General features: G+C 49.5%; 1 pseudogene across 1 annotated transcript in view; it reads left to right on the forward strand.

The window, feature by feature from the left end:
- The window catches only part of LOC147737853 (uncharacterized), a 200,457-nt pseudogene that overhangs the window by 116,011 nt on the left and 63,723 nt on the right, over positions 1-20,723 (forward strand). Inside the window, exon 3 of the transcript XR_015303464.1 lies at positions 18,598-18,776. The product of XR_015303464.1 is annotated as an uncharacterized LOC147737853 (transcript). The remainder of the gene's footprint in view (positions 1-18,597; positions 18,777-20,723) is intronic.

Below are 20,723 nucleotides of genomic sequence, written 5' to 3' on the forward strand. Positions count from 1 at the left end.
CCAAACGGCATCCCCATGCGATCCATGATGGATAAAATAAAAGGCCATTCAAGGGAGTCAAATGCCTTTTCTGTATCAAATAGGATTGTCGCATCAGGGATTTTCAGGTTAATTCTATGCAGAGTGTTAAATAATGTGCGTAGATTGAAGGCTGTCGAGCGATTGGTTATGAAACCAGACTGGGCTGCGGAAGTGATAGATTCAATTAAGAGAGACAAGCGACATGCCAGAGCCTTTGCCATTATCTTGTAGTCTAGGTTTAAGAGTGATAACAGTTGATAGGAACCACATAGCAGGGGGTCCTTGCCAGGTTTGGGGAGAAGAATGATGTCTGCCACGAGCAGGGTGGGAGGTAATATCTGCCTCTCCAGGGCTTCTGCATATACTTTAAGGAGATGGGGAATCAATAAATCTTTATAGGCCTTATAAAAATCCGCCATGAAACCGTCGAGCCCCGGGACCGAGGAACTCTTCAGGGCAGATATGCCTCATCAATGCTCTCCTCAGAGATAGGCTCAGCGAGAAAGTCCTGCATAAACTTCTCGACATAAACTAAAGCGACCTCAGACAAATAACTCTTCTGCTGCACCCTGTCATGACCCAATCTAGTGGTGTATAATGTTTTAAAATAGGACATAAATTCCCCCTGGATATCCAGTGGGTCAGTGATCTGTTGTCCCGACGATGTTCTCAACTCGGGGATGTATGCCTTACAATATGGAGGTCTAATCATCTGTGCTAGAACTCGTCCCGGCCGCTCGCCTTCGCCGTATTTCCTGGCATTGTAGTATTTTCCCATAAAAAGGATCTCCCTCTCACCGGTATCTTTGAATTCTGTGAGCAGGGACAAACGTCACTTGTCTATTTTGGGACCTGTCGCCTGGCGTTGTTCAGAGTCTAACGGCCCTAGGTCCTTTTCCAGGCGGGCTAACTTACTGCACAAATCCCGCATTACACCGGCATCTTTGGATATACACACACCCCTCATGTATGCTTTAAAACCCTCCCAGAACATTGCCACATTGTCTACTGAACCAGTGTTAATGACGAAGTAGTCCTCTATCGCTTCTCGTTATTCCTGTCTAAAAACATCATCATCTAATGCGCGGATGGGGAATCGCGGGACCTTCAATATTAATAATACCGGGGAGTGATCCGAATATGTGAGAGGAAGCTGATAAGTTCTGGGGATGCCAGCCAATAGTCAAGCCTCGTTCATGTGGTATGACTACCAGTGTAGTGAGTATAGTCAGTGCTATGTGGGTTTTCGTACGACCTATGTCAATTAAGGAGAATTGATCGCAAAGCGAGCTCAATGCCTTTCGTGCTCACGGTTTGGGATCTAGTGCTCTCGAAGTGGTGTCAAGTGACTGGTCCTGGACTATATTAAAGTCACCCCCCAGTAAAAGGGAAACTGGGCCTAGCTGCGCCAGTTTAGAGAGTAGGGTATAATAAAGTCCAGGGAGTCGCTATTGGGGGCCATACACACAGACCAATGCCACCCTGTGACCCATTAACGTGCCCAGGACAATGATATACCTGCCTTCACTGTCACCTATTACAGAATGCAAATGGAAGGGGAGTCATTTATGTATAAGAATGGCAGTGCCCCTTGCGAAGTTGCTGAAGTTGGCAAAATATTGATGTGTTCCCCAATTTGCGGCAAAGTGGGCCTGATCACTAGGAGGCAGATGAGTTTCCTGTAAGAAAGCTACATCTACCCTGTGACGTAGTAAATACTGTGTTATCTGCCTTTTCTTGCGAGTGTTGTTCAGGCCACGGACGTTCCATGTCACCAAAACCACCTCTGAGGGTACAGAATTATACCCTAACTGAGCCATGGTGGTGGTAAAAATGAGTGCTTGATGAAAATCAACCATGCGTACTTACCAGTTACATCCAAGTGTGTACCTAAGAACGTCTCAGTGTAGCTAAACAATGTCCCAGCCTCACCTCCCACCCAGCCTCCCCACCCTACCGGAGAGGCAAAACCATTACTATCCATGCCCTGCGGCGGCGCACGGGCATTGCGTCATTCCCTTGCCTGGAGGCGCTAGAAAGCCGGTGAGACCCCGGCGCAGCGTGGGGTTGCTCTGTGGGATGCCATACCTGCCTGCCGAAGCTGCAGCGGAGACTTTCCTCTGTGCCCTGGTCTCTGCGCTGCCTGCCGCCTGTGCCCAGCCGAGTCCTCCCGCCGTCGCTCTCTCCATCGTTGAGCGACCGCTGAGCGGAGGACTCGCTGTCCCATCAGCCCCAGCGGCGGTGCACAGGCATTGCGTCATTCCCTTGCCTGGAGGCGCTAGAAAGCCGGCGAGACCCCGGCGCAGCGTGTGGTTGCTCTGTGGGACGTCCTACCTGCCTGCCGAAGCTGCAGCGGAGACTTTCCTCTGTGCCCTGGTCTCTGCGCTGCCTGCCGCCTGCCACCTGTGCCCAGCCGAGTCCTCCCGCCGTCGCTCTCTCCATCTTCGAGCGACCACTGAGCGGAGGACTCGCTGTCCCATTAGCCCCTGCGGCGGCGCACGGGCATTGCGTCATTCCCGCGCCTGGAGGCGCTAGAAAGCGGGCGAGACCCCCGCTTCGCCGGAGCGCGCGGGAGAGCCTGGGGCTAAGCCTGGGCAAAGGGCGGCCCTCTGAGGCCCTCTGTGGTCCACAGTGGTCGGGCGGGCCTCCCCTCTAAAATCTGCTTCAGGAGGTAAGCCGGAGAAACAATAATAATGGGCAAACGAAACACCAGCAATATTTCCACTGCACAGGCGGAGCCTACCGGCCTGCCCCCCTCCTTCAAAAATTTGCTGGCAAACGCGCTTACAATGGTCTCCAATGAAATAGCCGACACCGAAAGGAGAATGTCCCTAGGCTCCTCCACCGGCCACCTACAATCACCACTAGTAAGCCCATGTAACGGCCCTCCACTCTCACCAGCTGTTACAGTTGTGAAACCTATCACCCAGGCTAACCCGCAAGCTGCGCCGCCTGGGGGCCTCAGCCCGACGACGATTATCATTGACCCCCTGCCGGAGTCTGCTGCAGCCACAATGTCCCCTAATACCAAGACTGTTGGCGAAAAACGGAAAAGAGGCCCCTCCAAAGTAACAGTTAACAAGAGGAAAGAACTTAGCCGCAATAAGAATCAACCAACCCCCCAGAGTATGTGGACAAAAGGTAAAGGCAAGGAGCTCCAAACTGGGAATGATTCAGGCACTGAGGAACTCTTGTCATCAACAGTGGAGGCCCCTTGCGCTGTCCACCTCCTTCATCCCGGTGATGTTCCGAACTCAGTCTGTACCCAGACTGAGTTTTTAACTGACAAGATCATTCACCCCAAACCTAATGGGAACCTGATTGAGACAATTGTGGACTTTGGATTTTTAAACAATTAGAAAGTCAAATAGTCAAACAATGTAATACTGTTTTTAAAAGACTTGATAAAATAGAAAATCTCGTGAAAAAGGAAGAAATAAAAAGAAAAGGTGTGATCAGCCTAGACCTACTTGGAGGCGACCGAATCTTGAAGGACTTAGAATCCGTTAGTAAGGGCCTTTTAGGGGGATGGTCCTAACACCAGTGGCAGCCTGACAACATCCAAGGGTGGGTCTCAAAGCACTAAAAGTAAACCAACACCTAACACTGCATCTAGTAAAAACACTGCAGCTCAAACTCATCTCGTCCCTAAAATGGCACCAAATCCCCCTGTGGCAGCAGTCCCCACATGCTCGACCAGCATAGCGAGCCCCATTGAAAAGAACGTCCCCACCTTGTCCTCTTTGAAACTCGCTGCCACTAGTGGTGTCAGTGGTAGTAGGTGACTCCTGCAGCAAACAGGCCCATACAAAATCAGGGGCCAGCACTCCACCTACCACCCGATGCTTGTCCCTACGTATTAGTTTTAGCAGGTACCCCTCCTCTTAAAGAAGGACAAGGTGAGTCCTGGGTACAGCTAAATAACAAAGGTATCGATTGGCTGTCAAAACATAAAGGGGTAAGGCATGACATCTCCAATGAAATACTATCTGCCCGCCGGGTGGGACCCTTACATAAAAATCTTAATGGGGACTGCATAGTCATCAATTTTAGGCACCCAGGCACGGCCAAATTTCTACTCAGCAACAACAACACCTATCCGAGCCCATCCACTGTTATTACCCCCTTACCTTTGAGCTATTTTTACAGGCCACCACACAGACCATTCCAACCAGTTCTCTCGCCCTTTCCACTCTATAACAGATTCACTGCTTTATCAGAGCTGGGTAGCCTAGACTGACCATAATTTATTCCTCCCGTCACCATAGCCAGGGCTGATTGTACCTTACTCACTCACACTGTAAAACCCCCGTCCGATCATACAACATCTCCAGGCAACTTACTGGCTACACCCCTGGCACAATCCGACTCCGCTACGGGTGTTCGGTGTCCCACTTCATCTATACTTTCTGATGATCTGAGTATTTTGAGTTGGAATATTGCTGGCCTTAATACGAAAATGAAAATTAAGGAATGGTCTGCCTGGGTAAGCAATTTTGATGTGTTAATGCTGCAGGAATAGTGGTGCAAGCGCTCCCAACTTCTCGAGGGATTTAGCTGTCATAATTTGATTGTATCCTCCCCTCCGCTGGGCCGCCCCAGTGGAGGCTTATCCATCTGGGCTACGATCACCACCGCTGCTAAAACCGAACTGTTGCAGACAAGTAGCAAGAATTTTATGGCAATGAAATATACAGCTAGGCTAAAGATGTTTTATTAATTTTTATAATAAAGACTTTGTTACCCACCCTAACCCCAATTTTTTAGAACTGTTTAAATTTATAGATGATATCGTTAACGGAGAAAAGTATGGCAAGTTCTACAGCATTTGCTTAGGAGGTGATTTTAATGCACATATTCACTTTATATCCCCACCGTGTAAAAGAGGAGATGAACTACTTTATTTACTAGCTAGACGTGACTTAGTGGATGTAATGGGTAATGGAGAAACTGTTGGGGATAATGCACCGGTTCCCACTTACATTGGGCGTGGGAGCTCAACCACTATTGACTACATATTCATCTCCTCTCTCTTAGGGGACGTTTTAGTAAAATCTGAGGTTGTTTGTAGCTCATACAGTGACCACTTTCCCATGTTAATTTACCTCAAATCCATTAAAGAACAGATCAAATTGAGTGAAGTCGGGGCACAAAACCTGGTGGCAACAACTGATAGACTGAGGGTCGCCTGGAAGGGGATAGATAACCAAGGGGTCTTAGCTCGAGTCATCAAGAAGTACCCCTCGACAGTGTTGGTCTGTTTATCAACTGATAGCCCCGACATAATTAGCTCCTTTTGTGATCTATGCAGGGCAATCAAAAAGGAGATCTCAAAACCCACCAGAGCGAATAATAACAGGAACCCAAGATGGTTCGACGCCTCCTGCTCTAAGGCGAACCGGGAACTGAGAACCGCTCTCACAGCGGAACCACGTGATGTGTCCCTGGTAAGGTTATTATGTAGTAAATACAAACATACCCTTAGAGCAAGATCCGAAGAGCTATTAAAAGATCATTGGGACTGCCTCGTTCGAACAGCTGCATTAAAGGATGCAGCAGGGTTTTGGAGAGAGGTTAAGAATCTGAGAGCAATGGGCACTAACATCACCCCGATAAACTGTAACATAACAGGTGAAATGTGGGTCGCCCATTTCTCCAAAATCTATGCTGCTGCGGGCGACCCAGTTGAGAACACCTTTCCCAACTGTTCCATTAGTATAACATTGTTGGAGGTTGAGGAAGCAATCGCAGATACCGCTGGCAATAAAGCCGCAGGTCCCGATGGACTATCCATCGACCAAATTAAATCTGATCCTTGTTTCTGGGCACCCCAGTAACTTGGTCTAATAGTATAATCGTGCCCATTTTTAAAAAAGGCGACAGGCTTGACCCAGGGTGTTACCGCCCTATATCATTAATTGATAATACGTTAAATGTTTTGGGTTGGGTCCTTTTTAACAGAATCAGTACCTGGGCAGAGGAAAACTCCATCCTTCACCCGTGTCAGTTAGGCTTTAGGAGTAAACTAGGGACAATCGAACAATCGAACAATGCCTAAATCTCAACCTGCTCACGGCCAAATACACGATAGCTAAAAAATCTCCTTTATATTTTGAGTTTATGGATTTAAGTTCAGTGTTTGATTTTGTTAATCGTTCTCGTTTATGGACTGTTCTTTTGAATAATGGTTTAGATGAACCCTTGGTTTATTTTTTGGCCAACCTCCATAGCAATTTGAAAGCCCAAGTCCGTTTTAACAATGATGGCGAGGTCTCTAGCGATATTTTAATTGGCAGGGGAGTCAGACAAGGTTGTATTCTGGCCCCTCTGCTTTTTATACTGTACATAAATGAACTTAGCAACTCTCTGTGCAATTTAACAAAGAATGTTCCGCTCGTAAATAACAAGTCCATTCCCGCACTACTCTATGCGGATGATGTGGTCCTTATGGGCCGCACACCAAACGCCTTGCGCACCTTAATTTCTGGGTTTGTCATTTACATGTCGGATTTGGGCCTAAGTACTAATTTTAAGAAATCTTTTATAATGACCTGTGGCCCGAAGAGTTATAAAATTACAAAGATCGTATCAGGGACCAACATTTTAAAAAGCACTTGCACTTTCCCCTATCTTGGTTTACTTTTTTCTAATAGTGGCTCTTGGCAGCCCCATGTCGCCATGGGGAGGAACAAATTGGGCAAATCCATAAACTCTATAACCTCTCTCCGCCTACCTAATCAGGCAGACGTGATCCCATCCCTGCTACAAATTTACAGAACACAAGGTGTCCCTACTGGAACATACGGTGCAGAGGTGTGGGGTTATTCGAACTGTTCCCAACTTCAGTCCGAAGAAAACAGATTCTGCCAGAAGGTTTTGGGGGGGGTCATTACGGCCCCTAACTATGTGTGCCACAAAGAACTAAATTTGCAATATATAGAGGATTATATAAGAGCTAGACCGGCATTGTTCTGGATAAAAATATGGTGGAACCCGGCAGCTTCCCTATCCCGCGACATCATTATTGACTGTCTTAAATGCGAGAAATCCAAATCAATACCATGGTTAAATGTGGTAGAAAAAAGTTTGATGAGTGTAGAGCATGGCCACCTCTTCTCTTTCCCTCAATCGATTGATTGTACACATAAAAACCTACTAAAAAGGGCTCTTTATGACCTCTATCAAAAAGAGAGGGGAAAAGCTGACCTGTTGAAACCCTCTACATTAATGTATCTCTCCCTTTTGGAGCCACGTGATGTGCCACCCAAAACTCCGCAGCTTTATCTCTGTAAAAAGCTGGGGAGATGGAACAGGAGCCTACTATTCAGGTTCAGGGACGGGAGCATTACAAACCTAATCTGTTTTCCACTGGGCTATAACAAAAACGCGGAAAAATTACCCTGTCCCTGTAACCTTGGCGGAAAACAAAGCCTTCTCCATTTTACCTTTTTTTGTGGCTTTTACGGAAAATATACAAAACATTTCCTTATCCCGTACTGCAGGAAAAATGCTTTGATAGACTATAACCTGGCTTTTAGGTTTAAAGTATTTTATTGAAGCAGGGTGGGATAGGACACAGAGGGGTAAGAAACAGGTGACCCACAAGATCCGCGCTCCAGTGCGCATCATACAGCCAATACAATAATGCAATCACAATTTTGTGGGAGGCTCCGTTCAACTCGGGAGCATAGCTTCAGCACCTGTGGGTACGAACAACCGACGAGGGGAGGGGAAGGGGGGGAGGAAGGGGAGGGGAGGGATAAGGAGAGGAAAAAAATCAGGAGGGAAGGAACAAAAGAAAGAACGCAGGGGGGGGGGGGGGGGTGAAGGGAGGAGAAACAACCCCGCTCCAAAAAACCTACCCAACCAAACTAAACCCCCAACTACCATACCCCGACCCACCCCCTGTACTGTGCCAGCATCTACAGTCTCCGCCACTGTGAACTCTCCATGAATCACTACTATGCAACACCGACCCCACCCACTCAGGCAGGCGGGTCCGGCGGCGGCGTCAGCCTCAACAACCGCAGATATCTAGGGCAGGTAATCTCTCGGAACTCAGAACATAAAAGGCTGTGAAAGGGCTCCCACAATTCCGCAAAGGTATCAGTATCCCCCAGGGCCACTAAGGACATCTTTTCCATTCCAAGAACATGCCACAATCGGTGTAGCCAACCAACTACCGAGGGAAGTGTTGTAGTGCGCCAGTGTATGAGAATATTCTGCACCGCTGACCCCAGTGCAATTGCGATCTGTCTACCCCTCTTGGACCTAAGGGGATACATCAACCCATTCGGCAACCCCAACAGGACATAGGCCGGGAACCTAGGCAGTTCTATCCCAAAGCATTTGTCAACCTCGCTCAGGACCTCTTCCCAGTACGGGGCCAGCAGGGGGCAATCCCACAGTATGTGCGTCAGTGTACCAGTGTTGCCACAGTTGCGCCAGCACGTCCCTGGTACCGCCCTATCCATCTCATGCAGTTTCTCCGGAGTGCGGTACCAGTAGGTCGAAATTTTAGTAAAGGTCTCTGTAAGACCCGTGTGGTAGGCCGAGTGGCGCGCGCAGTAGGAGATGTGGTCCCATTCTTTATGACTCAGCTCGCGCCCAAGCTCTCGCTCCCATCGTTCCCGACCCGGGTTGTGAATGTGAAATGAGGGGGGCTGCAGCATTCTATACAGGTCCGAGATCAGTTTGGCGTCCGACGTGCGAGTAATTAACCAACGCTCATACTCCGTGATTTCCCTGTGCGCCGCGTCGCGCACTTGGGGTTGTAATGCCCAGTGGCGCGCCTGCATGTATCGCATGCGTTCCGTCTCAGGGAGGCCATAATCCCTCTGCAAGTCCTGGAAGGAGACAACTCCCTCGGGTGAGTACAAGTGGTACAGAGTGCAGCAGCGGGCCACCCGCCAGCGTTCATAGGCTCCCTGTTCCAGCCCCGGGCCGAAGTCCGGGTTGCCAATGAGCGGCGTGAAGGGAGAGGGGAAGGTAGTCAATTCGCATCTGGCAGCCACCGAGTCCCACGTCTGGAGCGGGACCCGCGTCACCAAGGACGCGTAAAGATTGGGGGGCCGATGGGCTCGCCTCAGGAATGGGACTTCCTGCAGCGTCCGACCCGCCACCGCCTGATCTTGGAACAACCAGTGTTTATCAGATTCCCACCGGCTCCATTCCACTAGGTATCGGAGCTGGGCGGCCTGAAAATATTTCCGTAAATCCGGTATCCCCAGCCCTCCGGATTCCGGCGAGAGCATAGCGATGCCCCTCTTGATCCTCGGCCTACGGCCCTGCCACACGAATCGTGCAATGGCAGTCTGAGTCTCCGCGAGCCACCCCGCAGGAGGGTGGAGCGGTAATGCTCTGAAGAGGTAAAGCACCTGAGGCAGAAGGGTCATCTTCACTGCGGCCACCCTACCCAGTAGCGACAGCGTGCCTTTATCCCACCGGCCCAGTTCCTCCCTGATTTTAGTGCCTAGAGCTGCGTAATTGGCCTTAACCATCTCCGGGAGGGAGGGCGCCAGCAGGATCCCCAAATACGGGATCTGGTCCTTGGACCAGCTCAGAGGGTAAAGCCTCTGCAGTTCCACTCTAGTGGCGGCAGATAGCGAGATGTCCAGGGCGGCTGACTTACCCAGGTTCACCTTAAAGCCCGCCACATCAGCGAATAAGTTCAGTTCCTCCACACAGGCCGGTAGCGATCTCCGCGGGTCATCCAGTGTCAGAATGACATCGTCCGCGTACAGGCTAATCGCGTGGCGAAACCCTCCCATCTGGACACCGATAATGTCAGGGTTCTGCCGAACCCTCTGGGCAAATGGCTCCATGTACAAGGCAAAGAGCAAAGGGGAGAGCAGGCATCCCTGTCTCGTGCCCCGTTCAATGGGGAAGGGTCGAGAGCTACCGCCGTTCACCCGGACCACCGCAGATGGGAACCGGTAGCAGTTAAAGACCAGGTGACGAAACTTCTCCCCTATCCCAAATTTGCTCAGGACTTTCTCAAGGTAGGGCCAGTGCACCCTGTCAAAAGCTTTCTCCGCGTCAATGGACAGGAGCATCCTCTCTCCAGGGATCCTAGAAGCCTTCTCGAGAATGTGCGTCACCCTCTTCGTATTATCTACCGTTTGCCTACCGGGCACGAAGCCCGCTTGGTCCGAGTCAACCATGCCGGGGAGATGCAACGCCAGGCGTGCCGCTAAGATACTGGTGAACACCTTCAAATCGGCGTTCAGCAGCGAAATGGGACGATAGGACCCACAAGCGGTCCTGTCCTTGCCCGGCTTAGGGATCACTGAGACCGTGGCCTGGAGAAATTCGGAGGGGATGGCTCCCGGCTCTGCGAAGGAGTTAAAAAGGCGAGTCAACAGAGGCGCCAGCTCCTGACAGAAGGTTTTGTAAAACAGCGGGATGAAGCCATCCGGACCCGGGGCCTTGCCCAGTTTGAGCCGGAATATCGCCGTGACCACCTCCTCAATGCGTATGTCACGCTCCAGATACTGAGCCTGATCCTGAGTCAGCGACGGAAGCGGAACCGAGTCCAGGTAGTTCCCCTCAGCCTGGGCCGAAGGGGGCTCCCCGGAGTAGAGGTCCGCATAAAAGCCGCGGAAGACGTCCGCTATGTGTTCATCGGTCGTGACTCTGCCTCCGGCCGGGTCCAGCAATTCCTTCACTCGGTGCTGCTGGTGCTGCACCCTGAGTTTGTTAGCCAGGAGTCGCCCACACCGATCGCCCCCTGTATAATATTTGTGTTTCAGGCGGAGCACTGCGTACTCTGCCCGATCCGTGTCTAGGGCTGCCAGGAGCTTCCGCGCCGCCTTCAGCTGCCTCCACACCCTGGGGGCCCCTGTCCTGTGATGAACCTGTTCCAGCTCCCTCACCTGCTGGGTGAGCTCATCTCTCTTAAGTTGCCGGTCCCTATTCTCGGCAGCGGAAATCGCGATAAATTCGCCTCGGAGCACGGCCTTTAGGGCCGCCCACTGCGTTGCACGGGAGGTGTCCCCATTATCGTTCACGGTCTGAAAAGCCAAAATGGCCGCCCTGATCTGATCCACCACCGACCGCCTATGCAAAAGCGTATCTCGGAGCCTCCAAACCCCCCTCGACCGAGCCACCGGCGGAAGAGTGAAAGTGCCCTCAACTGGGGCGTGATCAGAAAGAGAAAGGACCCCCATGTCCGCATTCGAAGCCAAAAGAAGCAGCGGGCCCGACACTAGGAGGTGGTCTAAGCGCGCATAAGATCTATGGGCGTGTGAGAAATAAGAGTATGCGCGGGTGGTGGGGTGGAGGCAACGCCACATGTCATGCAGGTCCAGCTCCGCAAGTCGAGTTCGAATCGAGCCCGAAAGCTCACCCAACTGCTGGCGCCGCTGCACAGACCTATCCAGCGCCGCGTCAAAAACCAGATTCAAATCACCCCCCAACACTATGTGCCTATCAGAGGTGAATGCAACGTCGTCCAAGGCCCTGTGTAAGAATTGGTCCTGATGATCATTGGGGCAATAAACGGAGCCTACAGTCAGTGCTAAGCCCCCCACCTTGATTCTATATACCAGGAGTCTTCCTTTCTGCTCCGCCACCTTGCTCACAACCTCGCCCCTGAACCTTCTAGAAAACAAAATGGCCACCCCTGCCGTCTTGGAAGTGCTAGAGGAAAATAGCTGTGTGGGGAACTTGGGGGTTCGCATCCGCGAGCAGTCCTTAGCCAGCAAGTGGGTCTCCTGCAACAGGCAGATATCCGCCTGTGAGTTTTCCAACAGGGATAACACTGCCCGCCGCTTAACCGGATTATTCAGCCCTTTCACATTGAGAGTAAGCACCTTAAGAGCCATCTAAGAGAGAGTTCAGGGAGCACATATCAAAAGGCAAAGCCCGGTCAGCAAACACAGAAGGCACCCTTCGAGACCTCAAAACAGAGCAACGTTGAATCAACCATTGGCACAGTACAGTCCCCGAACCCCAACACCCCACAACCAAAAACCCCCTCCCCGCCCCTACACCAGCAAAACCACACCACCCCCCGCTACTGCCCCCCCCTCTAGGTCCCAAAATCGAAACAGCTGCCCGTCCGCCCCAACCCCTACCCCCGCTTCTCAAACTTTTCAAAAAAGACATTGTCCCAGTCCGGCCCAAAACGGGCAAGGCCGTGGAAAGTCAATCTAGTGGACGTCCAGCCACCACCTTCCGCACTCGCCCTTCCTCCCGTGCCACCCCCCGAAACCCCGCACCTGCAATAAGAATGTGCTAAAGTAGACTCCCCCCGGAGTAAGTTCAGGCCGTCAAGGCCACTTCGCCATTCGCCGCCACTCTGGAGGCCTCCTGGATGGCAGCCGCCATTTCAGCCCGGATTGCAGGCGAGCCCGGGCGCTCCGCCGGGGGAGAGGCCCCCCCCTCAGCTCGTTGCCAGCCATTTCGATTGCTGCGCCTCCGTCGCGGGGCCGGGGTATCCGTGTCCGTTGCAGTGAGGCCCAACACCGCGCAAACATCTTGAAGGGACCGAAGTTGATGTAAGACACCGTTCCATCTGAAGATCAGGCGGAAGGGGTGCCCCCAGGAGTACTGCGTTTCATTCTCCCGAAGGAAGTCCGTAGCGATCTTGAAGGATTTCCTCTTCTGTAACGTGACTGTGGATAAGTCCTGAAACAGTGTCACAGGATGGTCCCGGAATCGAAAAGGCTGCTGCCTTCGTGCCTCACGGAGGATCCGCTCCTTCAAAGGAAAGTTCGGGAGGAAGGCCAAAATGTCCGGGGCGGGCGCCGTAGCCCTGCGGGGGCGACCCACCCGGTGCGCCCGGTCAATGCGGATCCGAAAGTCCTCCGGCTCTCCCAGGATCGCTCGGAAGAGGGCCACCAGATATGCCGTCACGTCTTCACCCTCTTCACCAGACGGCACTCCGCGGACCCGAATGTTGTTCCGCCTGGACCGATTTTCAAGGTCCTCGGCGTGGGCCTGTAGCTCGATCTGTTGCTCCCGGAGCCGTAGAACCTCCTGCTGCAGATGGGTGATCTCCTCATCCCTGGAATGGCCCGCTTCCTCCACCGTGTTCACCCGATCCCCCAGGGAGTCCATCTCTCTCCTCACTTCGCGGACCTCCCCGGCCACCTCATTCTTGAGTGCTTGGAAGTCGTCCCTCAGGGAGCTAAACAGGGACTCGAGAAAGGACCTCGTCACCGGGGGCTCTCCACCTTCTGCCCCCCTGGCTGGTGCCGGGGAGGTCGCGGCCGGTTGAGCACCTCCGCTGCGGAGGGCGCCCCGTCCCAGCATCTCCGGCAAGGTCCGGTCGCCTCTTCGCTGTCCCCTGGCATTCGACATCGTAGAGCGAGAACAGACACTGAGGCTCGCCGAACAGCAGAGAAAGCGGCTATATGCCAGCCGGGAGTGGTCGCAGTGAGCGCCAGGAGGGATGAGCTGCCCGGCCGGACCCCACAAAATGGCCGCTCAGTAGTGTCGTGGGGACAACGCCCAAGATGGAGACCCTTTGTCCTTCTCCGACCCAAGAACCAGAAATCCGGCCAGGGGGCTAAGTCACAATGCCACAGCCACCGGGCTCCGCTGCGTCAGGGAGAGATCAACCTCGGAAGACTCGGTCCCCAGTTCCGCACAGATAACCAGCCGAGGCGACCTCCTCCGGCAGGCCCCGTCAAGCCACGGGCTGGCGTAGCGAGGTGGCACCGACTCCGCCTCCGCTCTGCGCCTCCGCTCCGCTCCGCTCCGTACAGCCGCTGCTGGACAGCTCCAGGCCTCGCGCGGAGCCGTCGTCGAATCCCACTCCGACAGCACATGCACCACCGCGGGCTTCACACCTCAGGGGCCGATCGCCCCGTCGCGCTCCGAGGGTCGGGGGACTCGCGGCTTCCAGCTCCCAGTCGGGTCGTACAACGGGGTCCGATCTGGGCTACACCGGCCAAAATCTCGTCCCCGACGGCGCTAACCAGGCTCAGCAGGCTCTCCACACCTCCACCGCAAGCACCAGGCTCGGTGGCCGCGTGATCCGGGGGGGAATCAGCAGTTCCGAGCGGTGCAGAAATTCAGGGGTCCGGGAGCCCTCGGCAAGTGCGACCGCTCAGCCCGCCATCTTGGCCACGCCCCCATAACCTGGCTTTTAAACACTTATTATTGTTGAAATCTGATGAATTGATTTTCAGAGTAAGTTGTTTTCTTAAGGCTGCTGTCCGTTCCCGCGCTTCTTTGCACATTGAATGAGTATTTTGCACGATTGCTATTTTGCACATTAGACAAATTTGCCCTGATGTTGTATTATTGCACTAATGTTTTTATCTAAAATACCCGCTCATCATTTTTAAAAATGGTCTCCATGCCATGAATATGCATCTCTGTATGTTATAATTATCTGTATTCCAACAACTTGTTTATGTCTTACCTTGCTGTAATTAACTTGTGCTTTTATGGATGTTTTTAAATCCGAATAAAGACTATTTGACTTGACTTGATTACTATCCAAAAACAGTGCAGTACTAATAGTTCCTCGGCATCGCTGAAAAACAACCATAAATAGTACTTACTAAATTCACACAACAATTATAAGGTGAACACCATTAGTGGTGGTGGCAGCGGTCCTACAGCTACGTGGCAATAAAAAATGATACTATAAAGTGATTGAATGAAATCCCAACTTAATAAAGTCTCCATGTAAAGGAAGGCCATATTAACAGTTTAGCCGTGCCCAGATTTCGAGAATAGTTCCATGCTGGTGTCTGAACCACTCTACGGAGGGGGAAGTCTTTTGTCCTCAGCTGGGCGTTTGTTGTTAAGTTTGTAAGTATGACAGAACTCCTGCACCTCCGTAGGATTGTCAAAGACACGGGCTCTCCCATTGATCTCAACACGTAACCGAGCTGGATAGAGCTGTCCTAGATTTCGCAGTGTTGCCTTAACTCCAGTGTATTTCCGCCTGGCCTCCTGTACCATGATTGTAAAGTCTGGGTATAGGGACAGCTTGGAGTCCTGCCATACCGTTTTGCCCCGCTCTCGTGCCTGGCGCAGGGCCATGTCTCGATCCCTAAAGTTCATGACACAGGTAGTGATGTGTCTGGGCGGGCATCCAGGATTGGGCCTTGGACCTAGTGATCTATGAGCGCGTCCTATCACAAAGCCCATAGTGAAGACTTCTCTACAAAACAAGTCTATCAGGATTATTTCTACCAAGGTGTCCATGCGACCAGTGGCTGTCGATTCCGGAACACCCAAAATGTGCACGTTATTTTGGCGACTGCGCGCCTCTAAGTCCTCTTTCTTGATTGCGACGTCTTTGAAGTAATGTTCTATTCGGCCAAGCCTTTTCACGGATTGCGCCGTTCAGATCTCCTAGATCTGATGTATGCGATTTCACCACATCGAGTTTTCTGTCGTGAACTTGGATCTTCGATCCCAGATCCGCCATGTGCTTATCTAAAATGCAACAACACATATTGCCCGCACCACAATTACTTCAACAATACTTTACATATTTATTGTAACTACCCTCAACATAATTACTTGATGTCAATCAATTTATACTTTTTGAATTTTTCACAATTTTGACAGAAAATAGACTGTACACTTAAATACTTACACAGCAATATATACTTTGTACACACATAAACTCACAATATATACACAATAAATGAAATGTCTGCATCAAACATTACAAAAATTATAAATACATCACAAACAGCAAATTCACAAACATTAGAATCAATAAATGATGAGAAAGATCAAATGTGGGGGAAAATAAGCAAATTAATAGCTCAAAAACGGATATTTCCTGGACCAGCCGGTCCTAGTATCCTGAAGATTATAGTTAATTCCAGCCAAGAAACTGCCGACGCGTATCAAGACCAGGCACAGATTCACTGGTCTCTCATCAGGGCTGTTTATTCTTTGGATCTGAAAGATGCAAAGAAAGTCTCTCACTAATCAATTTTGCGATAGCCTTTTTAATTCAGTAATGGGCTACATCAGATATTAGGCTACATACCGGATTAATTTTGGAGGGGAGGCAGGAGGATTAAGCTTCATGTGGTCCTGAGGACGTGAAAGCCATATGATACTCGTTAATTGTGGCAAGGCAGGCAGATCTAGGAATTTTTTTGGGGAATCGTTAATACAAAGAGAGAGCAGGACTCGTGATTTGTCTATCTTACTCAAATGTGTTACCAAACAGGACGTACCTCGCTCATCTGCGATAGCCGCCCATAGGCGTAATTACTCGTTTTGTATCACCATTCCATTTTATTCCTGCGAAGGCAAGGAGAATGCGTTTTAACTACGGGCCGTTTCTAAGCTTTTATAACCGCTAGCTGACGATGAAACACGGATGAGTAATTCCTACCTCTAAGTTGTTTTTCAGTGTCGTGCAGTTAAAACTTAAGCCGCATCAATGCTCCTGTGAAAACCAAAGAGCGAGTATGACGCTAACGTTTTAGCGGTACGCAGTTAGTCAAGGAACAAGGTGTACGCTAACAGTTGATAGAAAATTACCTTCTCTGCCCGACAGCAGGCCGTAACTGGGGTCTCTGTACACTCATCAAAAATGGCCGGCGAAAAACGTCATTTGTTTTATACCTGGCGTCACCCCAATGCATCATGGGGTTTGTAGTGCGCCATGTACTTATGCGGATTATTAAGTTCTTTGCGAAATATCGATTGCACTCATGTTTATCCAATGGGGGCGCCTAGATGCACATTGCTTATGAAATTGTCAAAGAAGTGCGCCATATAGTCATAAGAATTGTTGCGTTCTTATTAAAGACTGTTAGTTGCACGCATGCATATTGATCTAATGGGAGCATCAAGGTGCGCATCACTTCTAGATTTGTCAGATCTCGCCAACAGCGTTCATTATTCAATCGCGCATTGTGTGTATTTATTGCAAGTCCCTTCCTTTTTGGCAAGGCACGTGCTTGCAAAGAAAACAATTCAAGTAGACGCACATTGCGTGTTTGTATTACAAGCCCAATCTTTATTAACAAGGCGCATACTCACCAAGGAAACAATCCGTGTATTAGATTCATGTTGTGTCTAGCCTGCCCAGGTTGCCCATGATCATTTTGTATCAGTGATGAATCATTTTTAAGGAGGAAACAGGTCACAGATTCAACCAGGGATGTCAACCAGATGGGCAGCCGCCCATACAAGATATCCAAAAACCTTATATGCTGGATATCTCTGACATACTATTAAGTCCTGTTTGTGTACTGTTAAATTTTAAAATGAGGTAAGCCTCTTTTTGTAGCAAGACACGCTCGACGTCATGGCATTTAATTGTTGAACTCACAGTATACAATACTGACCACTTAAAATCATGTTCAGCATGACCCCTATCACAGAAATGTTCCACCATTGGTGCCGTCATTACCCTCTTCTTGATACGTGATCGATGCTGACTGAAACTTTGGTTTACCTGTTGGCTGGTCTTACCTATGTAAACCATAGAGCACGGGCACAATATTCCGTAGACAACATTTTTTGTCCTGCAATTGGAGAAATCTGTATGTCGCCACTTGACTCCCAGGTGGATAAATTCATTACCCTCAATTGTACTGGAACAAGCAACACAATTGCCGCACTTATGGTGGCCTTCTAGGTTTCCTGCTCTCGCTTCCAAGAAGCAAAGCAGAATTTGCTATGGCATGGCAGGAGACATTGCAGCTGGCCCTAGGCGGTGATAGTCCCCAGGCCATCAAGGGCTCAAGAATGGGGGCTGCGCGGCCCCCCTCCCAACGAGTACAAAGCCCCTTGGACGTGGTAGATACTGGGGCCAATGGTGTCACAAATTCACCCACCTGTACTCCGGTTTGTTCCTTCCTTGATGCCGCTATTACCCAACTCCCTCTGTACTCCACCAGAGAGGCAAGGATAGGATTCACTTGCCGCCCTGATCGAACCCCGGGGGAGGGGGGAATAGGTACGAGAGAAAAGAGAAGACACACTGGATTCTTGTAGACCGACTTGACAATTCAGTCATGTAGAATGTCTCTCAAGAAAGGCAAAGTGTTACTGGGATTCAGTTTTCAGCTCGTGTATAATCTGATAAATGTACCCGATTAATCTGAACACCCTAAATCACTTCTTTAGGTCAAACATCTGCTTTGGAACTCTTAATTGGATATATCTGAATTACCCTTGACCTTTTCTCAAAAGGATTCTTGAAACTAAAAGAAAGAATTAACAAAAAGAACACTACAGATGCACTAATAATCTGTGATTGCTCAAATTATCACAAGAGTTACTGATTTCCTTTACAATATTTGCTCCGTAATTTCACATTAAATATATATAAATAATAATACAATCGAGCTCTCTGTTACCTTTCAGTCTTCTAATCAGACTCAAGGTATTTACACAAATGTCCGTTTTACTTTAACATTCTTCACTTACTCAATGTCCTTAAAGTCCTTGGATTGTTTCAGGAAGAGTTTCAAAACGTACTCTTGATTTATAGAAGGTCAAGAGGTTTGCCACAGTTTTCATAAAGTTTAAATTCTTACTGGTATGTGTTCAAGCATGCTAACGCTTTACCATTCAGAGCGAGGTGTTGCTTGACAACCCTTTGTTGATTCTTTTTTCTTTTCTCTTTTATAGGAAATCGGAAACAGTGCCGGGAGAGGATTTGGAGCCAGAAATTCAGAAACAGGAAGGAACGTCTGAAATGTGCTCCGGGCAGCAAGAAGGCAGCCGAAGACACTGAGTGAACACAGGGAAGGAAGCAGGGTGGAGCACTAAAGAGCTTCAGGTGATCTGCCACCAAGGTCCGGAGTCAGGTGAGTGATTAGGCACGAAGCGAAGCATCGGGAACCAAGTGGGTGGGGTTTAAATAGCTTTGGGTCTCAGGTTTTCTCACGTGTGCATGTGAAGGTGATTTGGGCCGTAAATCTTTCCCAAGTAATTCACGTGTACTTGCCAAGACCGTTTACACATGCAGGAAATGCCTCCTGCCCCCCCCCCAAAGGTCTGCGTATGTTTTTCCGGATGCAAGGCATGGAAAGATCTGACCAATCTTGGAGTAGGTACATGTGTTTCTGTTTCCAGGATCTTTCTGACACATCATAACCCTTCCAGTCAATTAAATACTGTAATCAACCATGTATACGTTTTGCATCTATAATGCGATTTCCTTCATATGCAATATTGTCTCCAACTACAACAGGTGGAGGAGGGTAGTCTTTTCGTTTGGACGGATGTAATGACTGATATTTTCCTACTTTTCTGTTGTTTCAGCTAGTTAGCTATAAAGTAATTACTCATCACAGTCCCTTCCCAGAATGCCTAACAACAAAACACCACATTCAGACTACCTATCTGAGAAAGGAATAACATAAATAACTAAAGATACTATAGATCATAGCTCAGAGGGTATGTATAGCAACGGCCTCCGACGAATCAGAATCAAATATCAAATCAGGTCAGCAACCTCTTCCGACGATCAACACACACTTACGTGAGCAACGCACCCTGGTGCGAATCAATATCAAATCATCAACGTCTTCCGACGAATCAATATCAAATCAGCAACGTCTTCCGACGAATCAAATATCAAATCAAGTCAGCAACGTCTTCCGATGTTCAAGGCGCACTTACGCGAGCAACGCACCCTGGTGCGAATCAGCAACACCTTCAGGTGAAAATCAGTACATACCTCTTACGCTATGTTGGGTTGGTCTACCAGCAATTTAGGTATTCCTGCTTAGGAGCCGATTTCCCTTCCGTATCTACAATAACTCATTAGAGGGGAACTAGCACATCCCTCTTTAAGCACTTGGTAACAAAGGGGCCCGACCCTCCTCCACAGAGAATAAGGACAAATTATATATTCTCCAATGTAGTCATCCCTAATCATGAGCAGCGCACCTTCCCATCATCAGTTACCTGTAAGAAGAGAATCACCCCTCCTTCTATACGACAGCACCTGGTTAAGATGAACCCACACTCCCTCTTAGTGACAACAAACAAATGGAATTAATGCACAGGGTCTTTTATTGCACAATGATGAAAGGACATAGAAAGAAATGACTTATTAACATACATACACACATATAGAACCTGAAAATAAAGGAATAATTAGATCAAATTAGTCATACATGGAACACCTCACCATATTATTAGACATCTGCAATCTGAACACAGGTCCGTCTCTCTTTCCCTCTTCGGTTGGGTCAGGACTCTGTTCCAAAAACACGTCTGCACGTCTGCACGGAGATGCTTCACCAGACCGCCAAAACCACCAGCCAATCATCTCACTCTCACTTGGACCCGCTTTCACTAATATAGAATGTAGCTCTCTCTCGAAGCTTCTAGAAGATCCCGCTTACTGTTCTCATGAGATTCCTGTACCTTTCCGTACCTGGCACACAACAGCAGCTGGCCAAGCATTTGTTATGGCTCCAGCGCTAAGAGAGCACATTCCTCCGATAAGAACCGGTCCTTGCTGGTTCACTACTAGCGAACAACACATTGAAACTAAAACATTGCCTTTCACCTAAAGAGGCTTAGCAGGATGGTGTCAGAAAAAAACATGGCATCGCTCGAGCATAGGCCTTTAGGCCAGAAAAAGAGCAAAAAGCAGCATATAAGGGGACATAAAGCTGTCAAAGTCTATAGCCAAGCCCTACCAACTAGGTGAAATAAAGGTCGGGAATAGACAAAACACCATACGTGTTTGAATGACGGCAGCATATAATGAGATGGTGGTGGGCAACGGTCATAACCGA

This window comes from Lissotriton vulgaris, chromosome 1_1 (genome assembly GCF_964263255.1).
Source record: "Lissotriton vulgaris chromosome 1_1, aLisVul1.2, whole genome shotgun sequence".
Taxonomy (NCBI): Eukaryota; Metazoa; Chordata; class Amphibia; order Caudata; family Salamandridae; genus Lissotriton; species Lissotriton vulgaris.